This window comes from Asparagus officinalis, chromosome 4 (genome assembly GCF_001876935.1).
Source record: "Asparagus officinalis chromosome 4, Aspof.V1, whole genome shotgun sequence".
Lineage (NCBI taxonomy): Eukaryota > Viridiplantae > Streptophyta > Magnoliopsida > Asparagales > Asparagaceae > Asparagus > Asparagus officinalis.
In genome coordinates this window covers 19114814-19127699 of record NC_033797.1, presented here as the reverse complement: position 1 = coordinate 19127699, position 12886 = coordinate 19114814, and positions in this window count along the sequence as shown.

The window sequence follows — 12886 nt, the reverse complement described above, 5'->3', positions numbered from 1 at the left end:
GCAACGAGATTGATATCGCACGCAGCAACGGAATCTCCATTCGCCGTGCGCGATCACCAAGCCAATGTTCGAAGAGTCAACGAGCAATCCAACAAGCGGCATACTCGGACGAATCACGCATGAATCAAAGATCGGTTATCGGACTCGAACCTTCAGAAGTGGATTTACTGCCCTAATCGGGATCACGGAATTTACTGCCCAAATCAGTCAACGATCAAGTCTGGATAAAATCAACCACAGAACCCGAATCACAAGATAGAACCAAGAAGCGGAAAACGACGGAAACCAACACACCCGGCAGGGCTCGGCTCAAACCCAACCACCTCAAGGTGGCATCGGCCAAGCCGAGCCACCCCGGGGTGGCTCCGGCCCAGTGCCGGCCACCCGCAGAGGTGAACGACACTGTCCCCGGCTGCACGGCAGCTGACGCCTTGGCTATAAATAGGAGGGGTGGTTCAGTTTCCCAAACTGGTTGGAAATTTTGGAGGCGAAGCGCTGCTGAAATTCAAGACTGAAACTTACAAAAATTGGAGCTTTGGGAACTTCGGGGACTCACTCTCTTCCAGATCTGGTGCTCACGATCGTCAACGCCAAATAGCAGTTGGTGTTCGAGAGGACCGCCGATCTCAGATCTAACGCCAGCTTACTCCGCCATCTAGCTTGGTCTTAGATCCCGAGACTTGGACGATTGTTTCCTTGTGAATCAATATCTCTCTTTCGTTGGTTTGTCGGTTTGCGCCGAGCTGAGCTAAGGGACCTATAAGCAATTTTATATGCCTACAATGGGTACCTAAAGCTACTACACCTTCATCTTCTTCTTTTGTAGAGAACGTCACGGCAACGACGTAAGGAGATGTGGTACCTTGATAGTGGTTGCTCACATCATATGACGGGCAACAAAGAGTTATTTGCAACCCTATCAAGGATTGAAGGAGGCAATGTCTCCTTCGGTGGTGGTGAGAAAGGTAAAATCATTGGTATCGGGTCTATTGGTAAGAAACCCTCACCCACAATTGAAGATGTTTATTTAGTAAGTGGCTTGAATCATAATCTTCTTAGCATTAGCCAATTAAGTGATAAAGGTTTTGATATTGCTTTTAAACCGAATAAATGTATCATTAGTATGGATGGGAAAATTATTTTTATTGCAAACCGCAAGTCTAATGTTTACATTTTTTAGATGAATGAGTTAGTGAATCAAGATGTGAAGTGTCTTGCGGCAATTGATGAAAATCCTTGGATTTGGCACAAGAGACTTGGACATGCAAATATGGAGTTAATATCAAAATTGCCTAAGAAGAATCTTGTGAAAGGGCTACCTAGCTTGCACTTCATAAAAGATACAATTTGTGAGGATTGTGCCAAAGGTAAACAAACGAAATCTTCATTCAAATCCATTCATGAGGTATCAACTTCTAAACCATTGCAATTTTTTCATCTTGATTTATTTGGTCCTATGCGTGTTACCTCTCTTGGAGGTAAACACTATGTTTTTGTGATTATTGATGATTTTTCTCGTTTTACATGGACAATATTTCTTGCAAAGAAAAATGATTGTTTTGAAGAATTTGCTAATCATGTTAAAAGAATTGAAAATAAAAAGGATTTGAAAGTTGTTAAAATAAGAAGTGATCATGGTGGTGAATTTCAAAATGAATTTTTCTATGATTTTTGTGCTCATCATGGTATAACTCATATGTTTTCCGCTCCTAGAACACCACAACAAAATGGTGTTGTTGAACGGAAAAATCATACCATACAAGAGATGGCACACACTATGTTAAACTCATTTGATTTACCAAAATATTTTTGGGCGGAAGCCGTCAATACGGCTTTTCCTTTTTTTTATTGTGTTTTTTTTTTACCAAAACTGAAAAACTCCTTTCATTGGTTATTTTCGTGTCTTTGGTTGCAAATGCTTTATTTTAAATACAAAAGATCACCATGATAAATTTGATTCCAAAATTGATGTTGGTATTTTCTTGGGTTATGCACCTCGAAGTAAGGCTTATAGGGTCTTCAATAAACGAAGCCTCGTTGTTGAAGAGTCTATAAACGTTACTTTTGATGAGACTAATGTTGGCTCTCAAGTTGTGTTGCCTAGGAAAGATGATGATGATGATATTGAGGGAGGATTGGACTTGTTGCAAATAAATGACACTCTCTCTATAGAAGTTCAAAAGGATGTAGATAGCACCAATGCTCAAGAACTAGTTGAACCACCTAAAGCTTGGAAATTCACATCCAACCATCCAAAGGAACAAATCATTGGGAGCCATTCAAAAGGAGTTATAACTCGCTCAAAAGCCTTGAGTGGATGTGGTAATGTTGCATTCCTTTCTCAACTAGAACCTAAAAAGGTTAATGATGCTTTAAATGATGAGTTTTGGATTTTGGCTATGCATGAAGAATTAAACAATTTTCAAAGAAATGAAGTTTGGAAGTTAGTTCCTAGACCTAACAATGCTAGTGTTATTGGTATAAAATGGGTTTTTAGAAACAAACTTGATGAACATGGCATTGTAACTAGAAATAAAGCTCGTTTGGTTGCCCAAGGATACAATCAAGAGGAGGGCATAGACTATGATGAAACCTTTGCACCGGTTGCAAGGTTGGAATCTATTAGGATGTTTTTGGCATTTGCTAGCTTTAAAAATTTCAAACTTTTTCAAATGGATGTTAAAAGTGCCTTCTTAAATGGTTTTATAGAAGAGGAAGTGTATGTTGAGCAACCCCCCGGTTTTATAGATCATGCTTTTCCTAATCATGTTTACCGGGTACAAAAAGCTTTATATGGGTTGAAACAAGCTCCTAGGGCTTGGTATGCTCGCCTCTCTAGTTTTCTTATTGAAAATGGTTTTTCAAAAGGAACAATTGATAACACACTTTTTGTGAGAAAAAGGAAAAATGATTTCATTTTAGTTCAAATATATGTGGATGACATCATTTTCGGTGCTACTAATGAATCCTTGTGCAAGGAATTTTCTAAAGTAATGCAGGATCACTTTGAGATGAGTATGATGGGAGAGCTTACATTCTTTCTCGGGCTCCAAGTCAAGCAAACTAAGGATGGGATCTTCATTTCACAAAGCAAGTATGCGAAGGAATTGGGTGGACCAAAAACTATACCGATGTATGATAGGTAGTCTTCTTTATCTTACCGCTAGTAGGCCCGATATTATGTTTAGTGTGTGTGCATGTGCACGTTTTCAAGCATCTCCTAAAGCATCTCATTTAATTGCGGTTAAAAGGATCATTAAATATGTTAATGGTACTTTTAATCTTGGCTTGTTTTATCCCAGAAGCACTTCTTTTGATTTATATGGTTTTTGTGATGCCGACTTTGCCGGATGTAAGGTAGATCGCAAGAGTACTAGTGGAACATGCCAATTCTTAGGAAATTCCCTTGTTTCTTGGGCTTCCAAGAAACAAAATTGTGTTGCATTGTCCACTACGGAAGCGGAATATATTGCCGCCGGCTTATGTTGTGTTCAAGTTTTATGGATGAAACAAAGTTTAGTTGACTATGATTTGAATTTTCAAAATATTAAAATCTTTTGTGATAACACAAGTGCTATAAATATTTCCAAAAATTCGGTTTTGCATTCTAGAACTAAACATATTGATGTACGCCATCATTTCTTACGCGATCATGTAGAGCGACAAGATGTATCCCTAGTATTTGTTGACACAAAATCTCAACTAGCGGATATATTTACTAAGCCTCTTGGAGAGGATGATTTTTGTCGCATAAGAAATGGTCTGGGCTTATGCACTATGTGAAAGTTCTACATTGCTTTCTTGTTTAGTTGCATCTTGCATTTTGCATTTCTTTCTCCATTTTTTTATGGTGACAAAGGGGGAGAGAAATCTCCTCATTTGTTGCATATATTTAGGGGGAGCTCATAGATAGGGGGAGCACCTATCTATAAGCTATTTTATTTTTGCTCTTATCTAATGGTTGGTTGTCATCAACAAAAAGGGAGAGATTGTTAGCACTTATGTTTTGATGATGTTTTACAACCACCATTATCGGTACTAATGGCTTATTGAGTGTAAATGTAGTAAGTTCACTTATCAAGCTCGTTAGTGCCATTAATGGAGGATGGATGGAATATACGCTACAACGAAGATATCCAAAGGAGGAGGAGGCCAAGAGATGAAGCAATGTTATTTCAAGAACGACAAATTCGACTAAAAGCTTCATTCGATTCAAGCTATATCAAAGCTCAAGTATTGCTCTCTATATGAGGATATTAGCTTTCTTTTGTTTCTCTCTCTAGTGCTAGAATGTAGGCAAAGAGTTACTGATTTTACTTGAAGCTATTAGGAATCACACACACGATTTCATACTTAGGTTTTTTAAGCGTTTTTCACAAAATACTATTTTTTATAAGTATGAGGACCTATCTGCAAAATTCCTTCTCTAAACAGTTTGTTTTTAGTATTAAAAACATTTTTCAAAGTTTCAGATTTTTCAGAGGTCAAATAAATATTTTGTAAATATTTCAAGTTAGTCAAAAACCTGTTTTCTGCAATATATCAGAAAGCGGTCAACCGGTCCGGTCGACCGGTCCGGTCGACCGCTCCCATCGCCTTTCCTTACTATTTTCCAGAGAGGTCGTCAGTCGACCGGCACGGTCGACCGAAATCTCGATTTTCAAATCGGTCGACCGGGCCGGTCGACCGACGATGGTTCTGTTTGTTTTCCAAGTTTTCGAAGCAGCTCGCGGTCGACCGAATTTTTCGGTCGGTCGACCGACGTGTTTTTCCGGTCGACCGAAGGTTATTTCGGACGACCGAAATTTTCTTTCTGTCTAACGACGACTTTTTTTAAAACGGTCGTTTGCCTCGACTGTTGTGCTTTCACTTAACAGTGTTTGGCACAGTCTGAGCTAACAACCTGAAAAGGAGATTATCTTCCTAAATGGGAAGATTGGGTTTTGTTTTAAAATAATTTTATCTTTTCTATAAAACCCTCAGTCTTCTTCTTCTTCAACAAGCCCTAACGTTTGCAAAGACCAGAGAGCTCTGTTTTCCTGAGAAAATTTTCAAATCTGTTTTTCTCTGTGTTTTTGTGTGTGATCCACTTCCCAGCTTCAGTAACCTTTCTCTTTGTCATAGGGGCTGTGTAAAGAGAGAGTCTTTCACTTTTTTGAGGGTGTGATCTGTTGAGATCAAACTGTGTAGTGAGAGAGATCTGTGGAGATCGCTGTGTAGACGAAGTTCCGCCTTCCAAACCGGGTGTGTAGTGGATTTCTCCTCGAGAGTGGGGAGCGGGGACGTAGGCCAGAGGGCCGAACCTCGTTAACACATCGCGCGTCAAGGATAACGAACTCCTAACCCTATCTCTCTTCCTTTTATCGCATTTTTGTTTTGTGTTTTGCTTGTGCTGAATTTATATTGCATATTAGAGCCTCTTGACCCTAATCACCCCCCTCTAGGGTCCAACATTCTCTAATATCATTAACTATGCGGCTGATAGCACCTCCAATGGCCTCAAAGTGTAACGAATCAAACACCTCCACCTGAGGTGAACCAATGGTCATATCCAAACTACATCTATCAACTGCACTCGAATCAAATAACTCATCATCTGCATCCAAATCCAACTGATTCCCAAACTGTGTCACCTCAGCTAGAATCCCAAACGATGCAGTATGATCTGGAGTATGTGGAGTAATCTCCACCCAATGTGGATTAGCATCACTCTCCACCCGCTGCGATACATCTAAGGTCTGTCCAAAACTCTCCACCTACTGATAGTCAAATAGCTCCCTCATCGAAGCCTCAACCGAAGTGACACTATCAGACCAAAAACCCAATTAAGTTTTACCTCCTATCACAGCAGTTGACAACTCTTTAATAAGATGGCTTGAATATGTCAAAGCTTCAGTCCAAAAACTCTTCTACGGATCATTGCTTGATAACAAACACCGATCCTCCTCTAGCAAGGCACGGTTCTCCAAATTTGTCATCCTATCTAGAAGAGACTTTCATGTTATAACCCTCTGTGATTAAGGAAGATGTACGTAGGATGTGGTGGCCGCCTCAGATTTGAGCAAGACGTCAATCGTGGCTGAATTGATAGAGAAGAAAAAGAAAGGGGAGGGAGGCGAACTGGGATAAGTAGAGCGGATGAAGGGCTGCGGGGGTATTTGTGTAATCACCCATGTGGGTTAGTAGTTAACCTAACTAGAGTAACAATTTTTAGTAGCTAATGGGTTACCATTGTTTCTAAGATACAAGGCACCTAATTGTTTATTATTATTATTATTTATTTGCTATTTACTATTATACTATCTACTAAATATTTGGAAAATTATTGTAGTTAAGTACTGTAGCTTTTAAAACTTTAGAAGATGGCAACAAAAGGGCAATAGTAACTGAACCATGATAAACCTCATAAACCACAGTAAAACTACAGTAAAAAACAACAGTCAAAATAGTGCCTTCACTCTATCAAGAGCAAAAAAAAAGAGAGTCAAACAAGTGCATTGATAGCAGCTGATAAGACAACACAATCATATATAAATAGTTGTTTATTTTAGGAAAACCTCCTTTAAATGATAAATTGTAGGAAAAAACATAGGTTTTGTCTCACCAATGCTTAATTGGAAGAAGCAATATATATATATATATATATATATTTATTTATTTATTTATTTATTTATTTATTTATTTACTTTGATTCCCCAAATTTCATCCACTTTTTCACTTTAAAACCATGAAAATTTTCCATACTTTGATACCCTAAAGTTTCAATGTCATTTCACTTTAATATCCCAAAATACCTTTTACGATTTTGATATACCAAAGATTTAATCTCATTTCACTTTGATACGCCTATCTACATATTGTTTGATTTTATATTGAATATGTATCATGTGCTTACAAATTGGGTAAAAGAGATCTAATGTATCACAAGTTAAGGATGTAATATAAATTTAGTGAAAATCTAACATAATATGGACGCGGGTATCAAACCGTAACTTGATTGAAACTTTAGGTTATCAAAGTGTCAAAGAAATATTTTGGGTGTATCAAAGTGAAATGAGATTTAAATTTTGGAGCATCAAAGTGTTAAAAAGATACTTTGAGATATCAAAATAAAAATATTGGTAAATTTTGGGGTGTCAAAGTGCAAATAAACCAAAATAAAAAAGATATAGGCAAATTTTAGGGAAACCCCCTCCAAGTGGTCGTTCCTCAGATAGACCTCCCCAACTCTAACCTTCAAAATGCCTCAAACTCACCTTATGTTTTCCTTATATTTTTCTCAACAGAGAAAATTGCTTTCAACATTATTCAGAAAGCCCCTCTAACAACGTCGAGCGTAGTTTTCATATGTGTGCAAAATTAGCATGGCAATATTTTTTATTGTAAAAATTGTGGTTCATGCTTTTTTTTGGAAGATTGTTGAAAGTTAGATGAGATTATCTGGGAAAGGCCCAAACTTAAGAGGGGTTTTTGTTACATTTTTCTAACTGTTTGTTTGCCTAAAAAAGAGGGAAATCAAAGAAACGAAAAACTATTTCTAAGAAAAATTATTTTGGGAATGTTTGGTTGGCTAAAAAAAGAAGGAAATCAAAGAAAATTTTGGGAATGTTTGGTTGGCTAAAAAAAGAAGGAAATCAAAGAAATGGAGATGAGATGATGTTAGTTGTCACCTTATTATAGGATGAAAATGGAGATGAGATGATGTTAGTTGTCACCTTATTATAGGATGATGTGAGTGATTTTTTAAGAAAAATTATTTTAATGTTGTTTGGTTGGCGAAAAAATAAGGAAATGAATTATAAGAAAAAGGTTGTTTTCTTTTGTTTGGTTCATTTTTAAAAATAAGAAAATAGATGAGATGAGATGAGTTGTCATTATATTATTGGATGATGTGACCCTCACTTAAGGAAATCGTTTTCCTAGCTTTTTGGGAGGAAATGGGTAGAAATAAAATGTTAATGAGATAAGATGAGTTGCCACCTTCTTATTGGATGATGTGAGTGATTTGAAATAATGAGATGAGATAAGTGAGTGATATTATGGATGAAAATAATATTTTATTAGATATGGTGGATAAGTTGTTGGGTAAAAATAATATTTTATTAGATGTGATGGATGAGTTGTTGGATGAAAATATTTGTTTATTAGATGTTGTGGATGATTTGTTGGATAAAAATAATATTTTATTGGATGTTATGGGTGAGTTTTAGGGATGGAAATGGATGAAATTGTACTTTTTGATATTTCTACTTTTTCATTTCTATTTCTTGGTTTTTAGGAAATAACCAAACAGACTCTAAAAGAAAAGGTCACTTTTTCTCTAACTACTCTCTCCCTATTGCCCAAGACATACACAATGAAATTTGCTTTCTAAGCTCAAGAAGAATGGAACCCAAGTCTATTTTCTCTTTTAAGAAATCAATTTACATAATAGAGCAACTGCATCTCTTGCATTTAGGGGAACCAATAATGAATCTAAGCTTGATGAGCTCTTGTAGCTAAAGTAATTCCCGGTAAGTTGTATTTGGACTTAGTGGCTCAAAATAAAAAGAACATAATACAGTGCACATATATCACTATGATTATCAAAAGGAATAAAAATATAAATGTAATACATGGTTATCTTAAGTACAACTCTATAAAAAAATTTATTAACAAACTAAAAAGAAATTTCTGAACCAAATATATAACAATTATTTTTTTGGTTTTTTCACATACAGTACAACCCCCAAAATATTTTTATCCAAAAAATTTGAAATAAGCTTCTGAATGAAATGTTTAAACATGGTTATATTAGTACTTAACTATGGATGAGCAGTTACTAAACTATCTTGCTACAATTTCTATCCAATTTGTTAATCATGATTAGATTAATCTTTAATTATGAATAAGTAACTATAAACCATTCTCCGAATAACTCGAGCTCACCAAATGTCGGTTTTGCATCTTTTTCCAATTCCCTCTTCAACTTCTAAGAGAAGTGAAATTTTTCTCACTTTGTCACTTCAAACATTGACACTAAAATCCAACCCCTCCTCCCCTCCCCTCCCCTCGGGCATGTGTTTGTATAAAATAGGGTATCCACTCTGAAAAAGTTAAATTTAAGGAATATTTCCCAAATTAAAGAAGTGCTAACTGAGGGGAATTAATTTCAAACAACTAATAATGATTGAGGGGATGTAGGAGCTATTTCAATAATTTAGGGAATTAATTAAGATGCTTGCCTCTTCTTTTTCTCCCTACAAATTAAAAGAGAAAATTCTTAATAAAATGATTAAACCATTTATTTTTACATTCTTTCTTATTAATTTATTATCAATACAACTTAGAAAAAAAATAGTTTTATCCATAAATTAAGAAATGCCAAGCCAAATGATTAAACCATTATTTTTCTATTTTGTTCACGTAAACGAGAAAACAAACAAAGAGACTTAGTTGGAAGAGTCAATGTGATTTCTGATTATATACATCTGTGGGCTACGGACTAAATATGGCATATTGGGTAAGGTATGATTATGATGTGGATTTGATGGTAAATGGTTTGGAGACGCGTTAAATATCTGTTGTGGACTTGTACATTGTATAGGATTATATATGTGGGCTTGTAGTTTAAATTTTTACGTCTTGATGGTGCCGTATATATGATTATATATATGTGAGCTTCGGACTACAGTTATATTGAAGGGCGGCTTGGGTATGGTATTTTTTTTATGTGCGCTTGGAATACGATATGTGATTAATTAATAAATGAACTGGAGGCTTGGTTGCATGATCAGATACGTGGGGCTTCGGATTACTTATGTATACAGTATACGCGTGGGCTTGGAATACGATGTTGGTTGTGTATGTGGGCTTCTGGTTGCTTAAACGTTAGGGATTGGATTGTACAGTGTGATAAGAGTTATACGAGACTTCGGACTGGTTTTACACTTGAACCAAATATTGGGCCGTTGTCGTGTGCTATGTTGGAAGCAAAATTACCCAAGGGAACGACGGTAGATGTGGTATGAGCTGCGGCCTGCGGGGGAACACAATTACCACGGGTAAGATAATTAGTGTGCTGCTGCTCAACTTAGTACTCCGATCCACAAAACAGAAAAGTTTTACTTAATGGCTTTTTTTTGTTCTTTTTTCTTTGGTTTGTCGAGGGAATTTCCCCACGATCATTTGGACTATGGGTACCAAACACTCCGGCATGACTAAGGGGTACCCTCCAACGTATGGTTTGGATATTCCAGAAAATTAAATTCTTGTGGGTGCTTCTCAGAATAGTCGAATCTGAGGCCTCAGAATACTATGCATTGGCAGTTTACCAACTAGGCCAGGTCCTCTTGGATTTTACTTAATGTTTTTATGCCGTAAAAAAACATAATTTCTTTTATCAATATCTATATCTATACTACACTATACAACATATAAAAAAGAGGGTTTGATTTCATTATGTGGCTGGCTGTTCAAGATAAACTTCTTACACAAGATAGATTTCTCAGGAGGAGATCATCCAATCAAATCAGTGCTGCTTGTGTGAAGGTGCAGGAGTTGAGAACAGAAACCATCTATTTTTTGACTGTAGCTTCTCCAATCGTGTTTGGAATGACATTATGGAGTGGCTTAAGTTCAACTGGAGATCATCTGATTGGCATATTCTCATGAATTGGTATATTTTTAGTTTGAGGGGAAAAGGTTGCAAACAGAGAATTAAGAGACTGGCACTAAATGCTACAATCTACAACATTTGGAGAGAGAGAAATGCTAGAATCTTCAATGAGGAATTCAACAGTATTGAGCAGCTGATCAAGATCATCAATATTGATATCTAGACATTATCACTCAACAGTTCACTGTCGGATGAAACCTGTAAATGTCTTCTCTCAATGTAGCAGAGTTCTGGTAGTTTTGACATTTTAGTTTCATTGTACATCATTCTTCTTGTTGACCCTATAGTTTTGATGATGATTTGACAAACAATTTATTACTAATAAGGTTTCTAGTGTTTTGTGTTTATGTTCTTTTTTCAGGTATTTCAACACACGTTAATCAAGCGTTAAAGATTCAAGTTCATTTGCGTGAATTTACCTAGGTATATGTTTAGTTTACTTACATATATAGTATGATTATATCTAAGCTCAATATATATACACTTAACACGATTTTTGACGTTTTCTATCATATAGATGATCTTTCATTAAACGTTGTTAAAATACTTTATCTCATGTTTACAGCTCCTTCATACTTCACTATATACATATATTATATGCACAATATATATATATGAATATTTACAAGTCCTATATCAAAGTTCACTTTCATAAAAATTACAGGTTTTCTAAGCATTCTTCAAAAACAGGTAGTTTTCACAAACGAAATTTGTTTTTTCCAAAAATTCCTTTTCAAACATGTTCATTTCATCATTTAGAAACTTTCCCCAAAGTTTCACTATTTTTTGATGTGATTTGATATTTTTAACGAATTTTCAAAACTGCCCAAAACTGTCAATTTTGCATATATCAGATTTCGTTCGACTGGCACGGTCGACCGACAGTTGTTCCTTTTCTGAGTAAATTTCCAGAGAGCCCTTCGGTCGACTGGAATTTCCGTCGGTCGACCGAAATTTCCATTCGGTCGACCGAAATGTACGTCGGTCGACCGCCAGCTTTAAATCTTCGTTTCTCTGGGTTTTTGAACTAATCGGTCGACCGTACCGGTCGACCGACGAGTTGTCAGAATGAGCCTAACGGCTAGTTTTTCAAATGGACTTTTTGGTCTTTTACTTATTTCTAACTGTATTGGGGTGTTATATAAACCCCATTACTGTTCTTCTTCTTAAGATTGAAGAAATCCAAGTTTGCTATTTAACAAGTTGTTAATCTCGTTTAAGAGCTGTTTAAGAGTTGGTTTCGTTAATCAGTTTTCAAGAGAAGTTTTCTACAACAAGAAGAGGCTTTCAAATCTTATTGAGATCATCATTTCCTCAGCTCTTCTTATTCATTGAGAAGTTTTCTAAACCCATTCTTATATAGCTTGTTATTTCACTTTCAATTGATTAAGCTATATTCATTGAGTTATATTTATTGAGTTTCATTCACTATTATCACACACACTTATTGAGCCTGATATTCTCATATTATATATTGTGGGTTGTAGTGTGGGATTTAGTGAGTGTGAGCTTTATTGTGTTCTCACTTGTTAATTGAGAACAAATCATTGTATTAAACCTTTATTTGTGAGATTCACTTGTAACACACTTGTACACCGAGAGAAGTGTGAGGAGAGAGAGACGGGGTCAAATCCAATAGGAGTGGCGTCGATTGACGAACCTAGGGAGAGGTTGTAATCGAGCACTTGAGGAGGAGGACACGGCCTAGGTTCCACCGAGAGAAGTGTGAGGAGAGAGAGACGGGGTCAAATCCAATAGGAGTGGCGTCGATTGACGAACCTAGGGAGAGGTTGTAATCGAGCACTTGAGGAGGAGGACACGGGCTAGGTTCCTACACTTAGTGTATAAAGTGTGATTGATTAGTGATTGTGTAGTGTGAGAGTTTTCGGTGAACTTGTAAACCGAGTGTGTAGAAGTTCCGGCTTCCAAACCGGATTGTGATAGTGGATATCTCCTCGAGGTGAGGAGCGGGGACGTAGGTCGTGGGGACCGAACCTCGTAAACATATCGTGTGTTTGTGTTTTGCTTGTCTCATATTTTAGTTGTGCATATTCTTATTGTTTTTATTGTTCATATCTATCTCTTGCAAGAACATATTGATCTATATAATTTTAATTAGGATTTTATTGGGATTAGATTAGCATAAGACCCTAATCACCCCCCCCCCTCTAGGGTCTAACAATTGGTATCAGAGCTTGGTGCTCTTTGATTTAAGGACTAACCGCCTTG